The 12,754-nt window shown below is 34.8% G+C and overlaps 1 protein-coding gene across 4 annotated transcripts in view; it reads right to left on the bottom strand.

Moving 5' to 3' along the window:
- Positions 1-12,754, bottom strand: part of TENM2 (teneurin transmembrane protein 2) — a 1,606,114-nt gene that overhangs the window by 669,627 nt on the left and 923,733 nt on the right. For all 4 annotated transcript variants that reach the window (XM_072044660.1, XM_072044658.1, XM_072044657.1 and 1 more), the window contains exon 12: positions 7,556-7,605. The gene's annotated coding sequence lies outside the window, so the exon portion shown is untranslated. The remainder of the gene's footprint in view (positions 1-7,555; positions 7,606-12,754) is intronic.

Here is a 12,754-nt window from a genome sequence, read left to right on the forward strand (position 1 = left end):
ATTTGAGAGAGAACAAATGGCTGATTAAACGCCATGCAACAAAGATTTGTTGATGGTCAATTATGATGGATATAGGTTAATGGCATAGACCAATCTAGACACCTTGGTAAGGTGGCCTCATTTGTTCAACAGAAATGCTGAAGTCAAGGTCAGGTACCTAGTAAAAAAGAATGAGGTTTACATTTCAAGTTGGGTGATTGTTTCCTGGAAGACGGTTTACAGAAAACAGCGTTAGTTTGTCCTGATGAATAACTGAATGCATGCTCCCACTGTTAACACTTTTGTAAAAATGACAGGTGTGAGTGAAAGGGTAGCTGAGAGAGTAACAAAGCAAAAATAAACAAAAATTACACATCTAGGCATTATTAGAAAGACCAGTGCAGAAACACTGGCTTCAGGTCCACAGTTAGGATAAATGATATCCATGTAAAAATGGTAATTTCTGAGAGAAAACTTACGGCTATTAGAAGGATAACCATGTCTTCTCCCAACAGTGAGAGTCTTAACTAGAAAACAAGGAAGCCATGCTCTATCTTTTGTTCTCTATTCAAATTAATCTTGAAATCTTTTAGATGTGGTGACATAGCTTCAACAGAAGAGAACTCTGCTCCCATCCCTTTAATCTAGTGGTAAGGGTACTCTCCTGGGAACGAGAGGCATGAGACTGAATATGCATAAGGCTGAGGAGAATAAACCAGATACCTCATTTATTGCGTTAGAACTGTGGATTAGTACATAAATGGTGACCACAGGCTACTCCTCCTCTAGCATGTTTTAAATCTTTTACCATTGTTTAGTTCTGTAGAGGAACTAAAGAGCGCCTACCTTCAAGGACAAATTCCAAGTAGTGAATCCCGATAACATATTTTTTCAGATGCTAGCAAAGTGCCCAAGGAATGGGACTACAGACCTGCCTTGTTTCCTGTTGGCTATATATTCAGTAACTGCTCCATGCATGAGATGCTTAAAAGGTGGGGCTGTAATGCACCACCTAGAACATGCACGCTTTCTTAGATTCAGCCCTAGCATCTCCGAAGTCTCTCTGAGTATCACCTTGTCACTTACAGATCCTGCTGACATGAGAACATCTCATCCACCTTCTGAAAGGCCGTGGTTCTCTTCCTTACACTTCTTTGAAAAATTGCCCTTCAGCGTGACTTGAAAGGAAAGGAAAAAGGAGAAAACAAAAAAAGATTTGCAGTTTACAAGAGATAAATCCTGGATGCTTGTCCCCTTGCCTTTTAAGCATGTGCTTGAAGTTGCTAACCTGGAAATGCTGATTTTTCCACATGTCCTTAAATATCATTATTCCTCTATCAGTATGTAACTGTTCCACCAGACACATTGCTATAACTTGATGAAAACAAGCATAATTAAAGACAGTTTCTGGAAGCTGACACTATATAAATGTAGTGTACAATGAAGGTGAAATTTTAATACTGCAGCTAATCAATGACTGGAACATTTTGCCTATGGAATGTGAATTCTGGGTTGCTTGAGTCTTTATATAGAACTGAAACATTTTTCTGAGAGATGTGCTTCATCTCAAATGTAAGTTATGGAATTGATGGAGTGGTTATTTGGGTCAAGTTCAGGTGAAGTTCACTGACTGACATTACAGAGGAGGTCAAACCAGACGATAAGCATAGTTTTTTTCCAACCTTATAAGCTATGAATTGTCATATGCAATGAGCAACCATAGCAATGTAGGACTCAACTCTTCAGAATAAAGAGAGGGCCTACCTTACTGAACAATGCCTCTTGAATACTTTAACACATTGTAAACAGGATTGTTTTAATTAATTGGTACAATTTTCCACGTTTATTACATACAATAGAATATCATTGGTTGCACCTCATTTAGATGTTCCAATTTCTTTCTTAATCCTATGCCTAAGATTGCATAGTAAGAAATAAATCCTCCAAACAGATGTGTGGACTATAAAAAAAAAAAAAAAAAAAAGGAAAAAAAAAAAAAAAAACACGAAAAAGAAAGAAATACACCTGGGAGTATCTGTTCTAGGGAAGTAACCACATAGTGGTACCACAGTGGTACAGGAAAAACATCTGAGTATCATGCAGTGAGCTTCCAACAAAGGAGGAGGGAAAAGATACAGAATTTTAACACACTGGAATTACCATCTTTAGTAATACAATAAATGTGATGCATGTTTGACATTAAAATAAGAGAGTTTGTGCCACCATTTAAATATTGCCAGAAGCTGTCCATAATTTGTCAAACAATAGAAGAAAAAAGTGTTGAAACTGTATTAGTATTTTGAGGTAGTTTCCAGTCCCTTTAGCTTTTTTTTTTTTTTTTTTTTTTTTTAATTTCCCTTCCACAGCCAGCCCATCTACCTCGTAAGAATTATAGCCTGTCTTTGAAATGGCTCAAATGGAAGTACCGAGCAGGTAGAAAGCTACTTGCTATATGCTTGAACGGCTCTGAACAATTCAAAGCCATCAACAAGTTTGCAGTTCTGGAAGAAGGAGAAGAGGAGAAAAAATGGAAAGTCTTTGTAGGCAATACCTGCTCAGTGGAAAGTAAAGAAAATATGCAGACTTTCATAGGTGCAGAACAAGGTTGTACTAAGAGATGGATCATTTTTCATTAGAAAAATTGCTGTCTGCAAATGAGCGTGTTTGTTGTACACAGCCATCCCTAATGAGACCCCCCATGCAAAACCCAGTAAAATACCATCTCTCTGTCATGGCAGATGTCTGTATTGTGTTTTACATACAAAGCTCCTGACTAAAACCCTTTTCTCATGTGGTAGCTTTTGCTGAACACAATTATTTCGTAGGCATTCTGAAGAACCTGGCTGTCAACTTCCTGTTAAAGTGCATTAGTGCCATTTGTAAGCAAATGATGAGCCTTGGTCAGCTGGCAGAGCAAGAGGAGAATTCACTGGGTCCTGAGATGTGTTTTTGTGTTCAAACTGTCCAGCTCTCAGGGAACACCTCATGGGTACTGAAATTTGGTATCGCTGTTGGAGAGGTGATAGGATGCATGATTTTCACTGTGGCTACTACACCAAGAGCACTTGTCACACACTGATGTGAAACTGCTAAGACAAGTCTTAAACTGAACACACAAATCTCGGGGCAGTTCTAATTTGTGTGAAGCACAACCCAGGGCTCTTACTTTCTTCTGGCCTATTTAGTTACTGGAGTTATACTCATTTATAGTACATATTTGAGATTCCAGTTCCTGAATAATAGATTCGTCTTCTCATTACTCGTGTAACATAAATGGAAGATACAGTTGTTAACTAGTCCTTAGTTTGGTTTCGCAAGCTACTGACTGCTCTTGAGTGTAATTGCAAGCTATTACAATGTTAATTCTCTTAGCCATTTTCATGACTGTGACACCAAGAGGATGAACAGTTTCACTTGTCTTCCTGCGTTAATTACTGAGATGCTGTACCCATTACATTAAAGTATATACTCTATGTAGCTGTCTGTATATAGAAAGGCCTTTGCATTTCCAGATCACACAGCTAGAAGATTAAGATAAAAGGCTGGGAGCATTTTGGTTAATAACAGTGGGTCTTCCAAAGTGAACTAAGGATAAAATCAGCATTTCTTCCTGATAGCAGACATATTTTTCTCAGTTCTGCATTAAGTATTGTTGGTGTGGATGAGGTACATCACAGCTACATAATCTGCATGGGAGTAAATGAAACTGTAAGTGCAGGTCACAGGCAAGGTGAATGGCAACATACAGTGTTGTAGTGCCTAGCCCAGTACCTAGTTTTTCAACAGTTGAAAGTCAGTTCAACAAGAGCTGAATAATAGAGCTACATCAAGCAGTTGAATAATAGATATGGGACAATACAAAGAGAAAGAGAAAATAAAAAGCGACCTCTAAAGGATATGGTAGTTGTTTTGCATAATATTGAAGCTAATTCAATCAGCATGAGCTGTCAAGTCTGACTCAAAATCAATATTAAGTTAGCAGTCTGTTTTATCAGTAAGCATGTAAAAAGGTGCAGACAAATCATCTACTGGAAAATTCATGTAAAACTGCAGAGAATAATTGGGAGAAAGGAGAAACAGAAAAAAAAAAAAATAGAAGTGTACTATATGCAAAATAGGGCATGTGATATATGACAGTTTACCTAAGCGATGCCCTTTTACCCCTACAGAAAATACCAATGCAAACATTGCTAACAGCATTTGTTCCTTTTAAATAAAAACTTTTTTTTTTAAAAAAAAAAAGCTAAAATTGTTAAATAAAAATACCACATTATTGAATTTTTTAACTTTTGTGGGCTCATTTGACATTGGAAAATATAATATATATTTTTTCATTTCCCTGGTATGCAAAAGATAACAAGAAATATTAGATAATAATAAAACCAACGTACAAATCTCAGGATTGGGATAACTTTCCCCCCCAAAAAAAAAGCATAAATTCTGTGTTATTTCATATCATTTTTAATAACATAATGAAATAGTTGAAACATTGTAACTGGTGTGTATTTTAAATAAACTGCTAGATAAACAATTTTATTTCTGATTTCCTTAACCTTAATTTAATGAGTAATTCTTACAGTTTCTACCTCCTTCTATCCTCCCTTGTTTAAATGCAAAATATTTTCCTTGGAACAATGTTCCAGAAAAGCACACACTAAAGTATTCACTTGCTTTATCTATCCTCCTGATAAAATCCAATGACTCCATTCAGGATCGGGGCCCCATTTTTGCTCCTGCCTAGACAATATGACACAGTCCTTTCTCTGTGAAGGTCATGGTTTAAGTGCATGATTTTTTGAATGTTGTATGAAAGAAAGATGATGAACTTAGTGGTTATCAGTTACTTCGTGTGACAAAAGGTGTGAGATAAAGAGGAATTTTTCATGCCTGATCTCCTTCCATTATCTGTTGTGTTAAACTGCAGTGAGCAATCCATGAGAAGCCCAATATTTAATTCATTGTAACATCACTGGGGAATAGATTTGTAAAGTGATATGGTTTATTTGTTTAAATAATAAATAAACTTTATTTGTTTATTTGTTATAAATCCATATAATGCAAAGAAACATGTTCATTTGTCAGTCCTACCACTAAGAACTTGAGCAGTATTAAAAAAATAAATAAATAAAAAATGAAGGCATCTAGAATAGAACGGGAAGTTAGAGCAAGAATTATGTTCAAAGGGATGTATAATCTAGAATGTCTGTTTTAAGATTATGAAGACAATGTATTATAGCAATCATACTATAGCAATCATATTATAGCAAACAAACAAAAAACTAACCAACTTCAGATTCCAAAACATTCTCGTTTAAGCTGTAGATAAACAGGAATGAAGAAAACAGAATGTAATCAATGTAAGGCTTTACTATGTCTGGATTTTTTAATAAGTTGAGAAGATAGGAGAAGAAAGATAGGGAGAAGGGAGGCAACCCAAGGAGCAGTAAGAATGTATATCCAACTAGGTAAATTTAGTGGATGTTTTATTCTCTGTTTTCTTACTTCACTTTGTATATCTCATTTAAAAAATGAACCCATTAGCTAGATAAAACATGCCAAATTAGTGAAGTACAATTTACTTCTCATTTCAGTGCCAATTCATTGATATTTTTCTGTATTTTCAAATAATTGTTTAGCTTGCCGTGCTCATTAGAGACAAGACATCATTTCTTTGTACCCAAAGGAACTTGTAATTGCTAGTTAACAAGCTACTAAACTGGGACTTACTAAGTAAGCTATTCTATTTTTACTGTTCTCTTCCAAAGACATACATGTGTACTTTAGTTATTAAAATTGTTGTCTCAGTGTTCTCACATTATTCAGCATAAAATAAGAGAAGAGCAGAACTTCAACACTGATACATGTTTGTGGAACTGACATTAGTGAAACCGTTTTTCTAGTTCCCTGAGTTCTCCTGTCCTATTAGTGTTAGAAAGATTTGAGCGATTCCTTTGCACTTCTCATGTTGTAAGAAATTCCCAGGCTATTTTCTGATCTCAAGAGGAAAGGTGTAAGCTGAGACTGTCAGATCCTCTGTGCGAGGGAATAAATGGGATATAAAGGTATCTCAAAAGGAGAACTTAAAATTCTCCCACTGCTTCCTTAGGAATGTGAAGCTCAGCTTACCAATACCAAGATTTTATTCCTATTTTTTTGTAATTAACATTATTAAAATGGTAAACTGAAATAGAAACTCTGCAATATACATATTTTAAATATAAAAACTTAAAAAATATATATAATAATATGCTGCAAATGGAATTCATTGATCATTGAAAATGGAATTCACTTGTTACTGAGTTCATCACACAGGATTTGTCATAAGAACACAGCAGTCTCTCAGGTCTGATGACCTGTTTCACTCACAGGAAGAGTAAGAACTGACTTGTCCAGCATTTCAAGTAAATATGACTCTAAATGTAATTAAGAATATATGCCTGTTATTTAAGAAGTTACTATTTGTACTAATTCATTAAGGTGTCTGTATTTAAACTTCAAGACATTCTGAACAATGGGCCATAAGAAAAAAAAAAATGGTCTCTGTCCATGACACCAATTATTACTACTGGCATAATTAAGCCCGTCTCTTGCAATTAATCACCTTGACTGCCAACAAATAGTGTATTTATCTTCATTATCTTCCCACATATATGCCTTTCCTTTATGCTACACAGAAGAGGCTGATTCGATGTTTTGCTACAGAATGGATGGAAATTTAGCCCTAACAAGTGGAGAGGCAAGCGGCACGACACATCAGTTAGCAACTGACTTGCTTAAAGAGCAGACTGTAGTTAAGAAACACCAGTTTGTCAGGTAGTGGGTCTGAACAACTGGAAACAAGAACACATGAGAACACAATTAGAGCACACTCCTTGCAGTAAGGAAATATTTAAGTACAACCCTACAATACAACCATATGAAACCTGTAAGACTATGATTGTGTGTTTTCATCTTCCTCACATTTCAATTAAAGACAAACAGAATTGTGGACGGTACAATTTATTTTCTCCAAATGAGAAACAAAAGAGGGCATGCCAGCCTAATTTACTTGCTTTTGTTTGCATCTCTTTTTCCATGATTATTTTAACAAATGAGTGTACTAGCAGGAATGTTTGGTAAAATAATATTGTGATTATTCACAGCAGAAGCTGTAAGTTTATGTTTCTCCAATTGGAAATGAGAAACGTGTTGTACAACCTACATAACCATTCAAAAAAGCCTGAATATTCAAAAAGCTCTGCTTATGAATGAATTACAGACAAAAAATTATGCATAGATATTATTCAGCAAACAGTTTGAACATATACATCAGAAAAACTAGTTTGTTTGGAAAACTTGCAAACACAAAATGGAGCAAAGAAATTATTCATTATGAATTATTTGCACAGCATCTGTCTTACTTTCTCATGTTAATTGCCTCTGCTAAACCACATTTTCTCCCCCTCAGTATGTAAATTAAAATGATTTTGCATATCTCTGAATACCCAGTAAATGCAAGTTTCATTACCTTACCGCTTATATCTTTTTTGTCAACCTAATTATACTGCAGTTTATATAATTTTAAAATTTGACCTACCAGCTTCCTGTAGATTGCAACCTCTTCCTCTGGATTTTGAGTATTGCCTACTATAAAAGAAAAAAACATTAAAACCATGCAAATTACCAGCATTTGTGAAAGATCTTGTAAGGTATGTGTTAAATCTCACAGTATTTATATATAGATTGATAGAATAAAAACTTACTTGCAATGCTTCTTATGCAATTATTATAAATGTAGAACATGATCCACCATCAATTTGAATTAGAACAGAGAATTTTACTAACTTTTGACAGCCTAGACCAGACCTTCCCCTACAGAAACTGCGTGACATATCACTGGATTCTCTCATGCTTCCTAAAAGGCACCACTCTAGTTATATGTAATCTTTCTACAAATGCAAGCTCCTACGACACGCAATTTGATACTCTTGGTGAGAAATATTTTTTTTCACATAATTTTACTATTTTTTTGATTCGTTGACCACTCATGTTGTCCCTCAAAAAAACACCACAGGAAGAAAATGTGCACATTATATCATGCTTTTTCTTTGCAATAACTTTACACCACTAACAGAAATAGAAGTGTCTTGTCAAAAACTGTGCTGGTCTTAGAAATTAAATGCAAGATTAATCCTTCAGGCCTGTTAACAAAATGCCCCCACAGCAAAATCTGTCCCATTGGGTCACTGAGAATGTAACCTGAATAAAGCCTCAGGATCAGTTCATCATTATCAACATATATATATGTATTTTAAAAGACAGACCTGTAGAAAGCACTCTTTTTCTAGTGCTGTACTTAGAAGACAAGCACTTGGAGTAGTACAAAGATACGCTTTTCTAAAGGCATAAAACCTTCTACTTAAGATTCCCTCTTCAATGTACCACAAAATACATAACCCCTGAAATGATTTTTTTTCTATTTCATACTGAGGTTACAAAACAATGTGTTAACATGGGTAGCACAACTGGATGAAAGCTTATTTATTCATTTATTTCTGCTGTGGGCAGAAACCTGGCTGAATGCTTACACTAAGTGTTTTGCAATAGCCGTTAGTATGCTGCCAAGGCACAGTGGGAAGATGTTATTGCCTGCATATCCCTACTGAAAACTAAAATTTGCTAGCATCTTAATGGATTACAACAGGGAAAAGAAATCAAGTTCATGATGTAGTAATTTATGGATCAATGTGAAATTTGATTGCTCACGCACTACAGGTATTTGTGAGTCACAACAAAATTTCTGTCTTAAGAGGTTCCCCAGTATGTCATGGAAATCTCAGTAGTATCCTTTGCATCCATCTGTAGATCCATCTACACTTCTGTTGTGCAATGCACCAGAACTGTGCTTTCATCTGACTTTTGAAATGAATGGCACCAATAAAATGTTGGGCCTTATCTTCAGCAATTCATTTTCCATGATTTTTTTTTTTTAATATACCTTTAGGCTATGAAACACATCTATAGGTTTTTCCTCTCTGCAAGATGTGTTGTTTTGTATGCTTTAGCAGTTCAGTGAGCTGAGCTGATTCAAATGAGCCTTGAAATGTTAAATACAACTTGTAATATCAAAGGTTCTCATATCAAATAATTTTGTTACTGTGGATCCTAGGGAGATTAAGGACTTTTGCGGTGACTAAAATGTCCACTAGTCACATCAAATATTTCAGCATTAGATATATCATTATCTGTTCACCGAAGAAATGGCTAGAAGATACAGCTGCAGCGCTTTGTACTTTATTTGTAAACCAGAAGCAGGGGGTATAGTACAGCATATGGCAATGGGTGAATGCTAAACGTTGAGCAATTTTGTGACAGTGTGACAGAAGCCTTTACATACAACTTTTAGGTGCTATCTTCTTTGCAATTAGCATTGAAAATAATTTATTGGGTCAGACAGTAAACTAAATGCAGAATGGCTGCACTTCAAAAATTTTTTCCTCCCGTCTGGTTACCTGAAAGCCCAGAGAAATAAGTTCTCCTTTCTGCATTTTTTTGTTTGTTTTCATGTTTTTCCTATCTTACAGCAATGACTGTTTATAGCTGGTTTAGCTTTCTTTACTTCTGAGCTGAATTAAGATGAAGTATGGTTTGAACTGGCTGAAATGCCAGCCCCAGAAACACTGCTGTATTTTCTGGATTTAAGATGACAAACTGTCACGAAATTGAGTGCCTCTTCCCCACCCTTTGCCTTGCAAATGCAGAAGATAACAGACAAATACTTGGAGAGAGTCCTCTTGGAATCTTACAACTTAGATCCGGAATATTTAATACCGCCCTTGTGTGCTTGCCATCATACTCAGGGCAGCTATACAACTGCTGAGGATCTACAGTCCTAATTCTGGCCGAGTCTTATTGACACACATTCCTGTAGTATAATTAACAGTTAATTCTCTTACTTTCATAAAGCAGGAATTCAACTTTTATCTCTGTGCTTCATTATAGCCTTATAAGAAAAGGTAAACAGTAAATAAATCAGTGTGAAAAACAGGGAGATAGTATTTTCCGGAATTAGCATTCTAACTGCAAATGCAGTGACAGAATGAATCAAATGTTTCTAAATACGGTATTTGAATAACTATTTTTGAGAATGAGAAGAGAGTATAAGTGGGCATTACTCAATCTTGCCAGCAATAAAGAAAATATATTAGGATATAGAAAATAGTCCTGCATTTTTTTCAGGATCCTTGTTTAAAGAGAAAATATGGAGTCTTGATATCACTGTGGAACAACTGTTAACTACATAATGACAAGCACAGTATACAGAAATGAGTAGGGAGCATTTTAATGGAAAGCATATTGTGATTTTCCTTGCATTAAAAGTCAAAGGCAATTAAAACAATTTAATTAGACAATATCTTATCAGCTGCAAAAAGTAAATTGATTGATAGTTAGCATAGGGATAACTTGGCTGCTGCCACTTGAAAAAGTGATGATGAAGCTGACAAATTTGTCACTTGTTTTTTTATTTGCCAATTCTATGTATTTTTATATTTTATTTCACCACTGAAGACATTTTAACTAGCTTATGTTTCATAGTTATTTGTTTGGAAATGGAAAATATTATAAATGTGATCTGAAGAGTTGTTCGCATTCAGATTAAGGCATCTAGCATGAGTACGTCCTGCTCTCTCATTGCTCAAGGTATTTTACCCAATAACAGAGTTTCTCTTAGAAGCCTTACTGTCCAAGAAGATGTTTTAATCTCCATCTTAAACATCACATGCAGCTGGAAAGAGGTCAGTTCAGCTCACAGCAGCTGTAAATCAGTGAGCGATCTCCTCCTTTGGAAGAATCCATATGGCTTACTCAAGGGCTGATTTTGGCCATGTAGGGAATAACCAGGCAGAAGCAATGTGCTGATGAAGTAGCAAATCTACTTCTATTTTTAAAAAGTCTTCAAAGAATGGATACCCAAAACATAACAAAATCACTCTTATATTTATCAAACCAGAGATGTGCGCTCAGCAGTTAGTTTAGTAAAAATTAGGAGGTCCTAAGTCCTTAAATAAGTATTAACAAAATGTCTATTTAGATATTATCTTCTGCTCATTTTATTCTTGAGAATTATAAGGGTTCATGGCATAGTTTGATATACTTTTTTAATTATTCCTTTAGTTTTATACTAATTTTTCCTCATTTTAATTCATTACTTCCCTCAGAATAAGCACTTATGTGATGAAATCCTAGGATTGAAATGATAATATTGATGGAAATACTGAAAGGACTGGTAAATAAACAAATTAAAAAATTAAATTAAATTGTTGACTTGACAAACACTTGACTACAAACCATTGCTTCATTGTCAGGACACCTGATCTTCATTTATAATCCTTCTATCCACAGAACTCCTGCAGCACTTTGATAGATTGTCTGGATAAAGAGGGAGAAAAACCTTTTGTTTCACAAAAATAATGTCTTAAAGGATTTTTAAACTTTTATCTATATATTTTTTAAAGTTCCTCATCCTCTTTTCCAGATAAAAATCCATTCTTCCTGAGTCTATTGAAATCTTTTCTGACTGTGTCAGGTATGGGTTGTCCTTGTTAGGAAAATCTGTGTAAAGCCATTTCTATGAAGCCTTATTTTCTGTACAGGCTAACTTGTTTGAAAGTTGAGAACCATAGCAATTGAATATTAAACGACAGAAGCAGACATCTAAAGCTCATTTTATTTTCAAAATAATACAGCAATGAGAAGGCAGACAATTGTTACTGAAAGAACTATGGAAGCTTATAAGCAAAAATAAAATTATATGCAAGCACTGAGTATGATTTCACAAATAATTAGAAATAAAAAATACAAATGCCTCATTAGGTTCCCTGCCTTAAAAAAAAAATCCAAAGTATGAATGTCAGAGAACCACAGATTTCCGGTAATTTGGGAAGCTGCTGTTACCAAATTCTCTTCTCTTTAAAGAAGGGAGAAAAAAAAAAAAAAAAAAAAAAGAGGAAAAAAAAAAAAAGAGGAAAAAAAGAAAAAGGCAACTTTAAATTTCCAAGAACATATAATTAAAAAAAAAAGATCACCAGAACTTGGAAAATACATCCATTTTCTCATGTGAAATAGGTTTTGCATAAAAATGGTCTCATTTAAAAGCAAGAACATATTCAGAATTCTACTTAAATATGGCAACAGTTTGAGGAAGGGGAAAGTATTAGCAGAAATAATTCAGTAGATCACTGACTCTCCATTGTGATACATTTAATTAAAAAATAAATAAAAATGAAGCTAAGGAATACCAACAGTTGCATTTCTCAGACTGTTGGAGACAACTGCCATCAGGGCTATCAGATTATACAAATATATTTATATAGCAGAATATAATTACATAGCAGAAGAGAATGAATGTTACACCCTGCACCCTGGATGGAGAAATCTAAAAAGATATCTATCTGCAAGATAATGGCATCACTACGTTGTAACACTTTATAAATAGTCTTAATATCTTGAGAGACGGTCCAAATATTTTTTATTTTTAATTAATCGTTTGTACATGGCAAAGACAGGGTTAAAAGGAGGGAATAGAAGGGGAGGAGAGGGGATGGGATGGACAGGACAAATGCTGCTCTGAAATGCATAATGCAGACAATGCAAAAATAGTGTTTCTGTCTGAAGTAGGTAAAGAAAGTGTTTAGGAGTTGGTTGAAAAAGACAGTTTCATTTCAAAAGTCATGCAAGAACCTTTAAGAGACAGGAGAAAGTTACTGAAGAACCATTATCACACTGTTAGAAAAGT

The sequence above is a fragment of the Anas platyrhynchos genome, chromosome 14 (genome assembly GCF_047663525.1).
Source record: "Anas platyrhynchos isolate ZD024472 breed Pekin duck chromosome 14, IASCAAS_PekinDuck_T2T, whole genome shotgun sequence".
Classification (NCBI taxonomy): domain Eukaryota; kingdom Metazoa; phylum Chordata; class Aves; order Anseriformes; family Anatidae; genus Anas; species Anas platyrhynchos.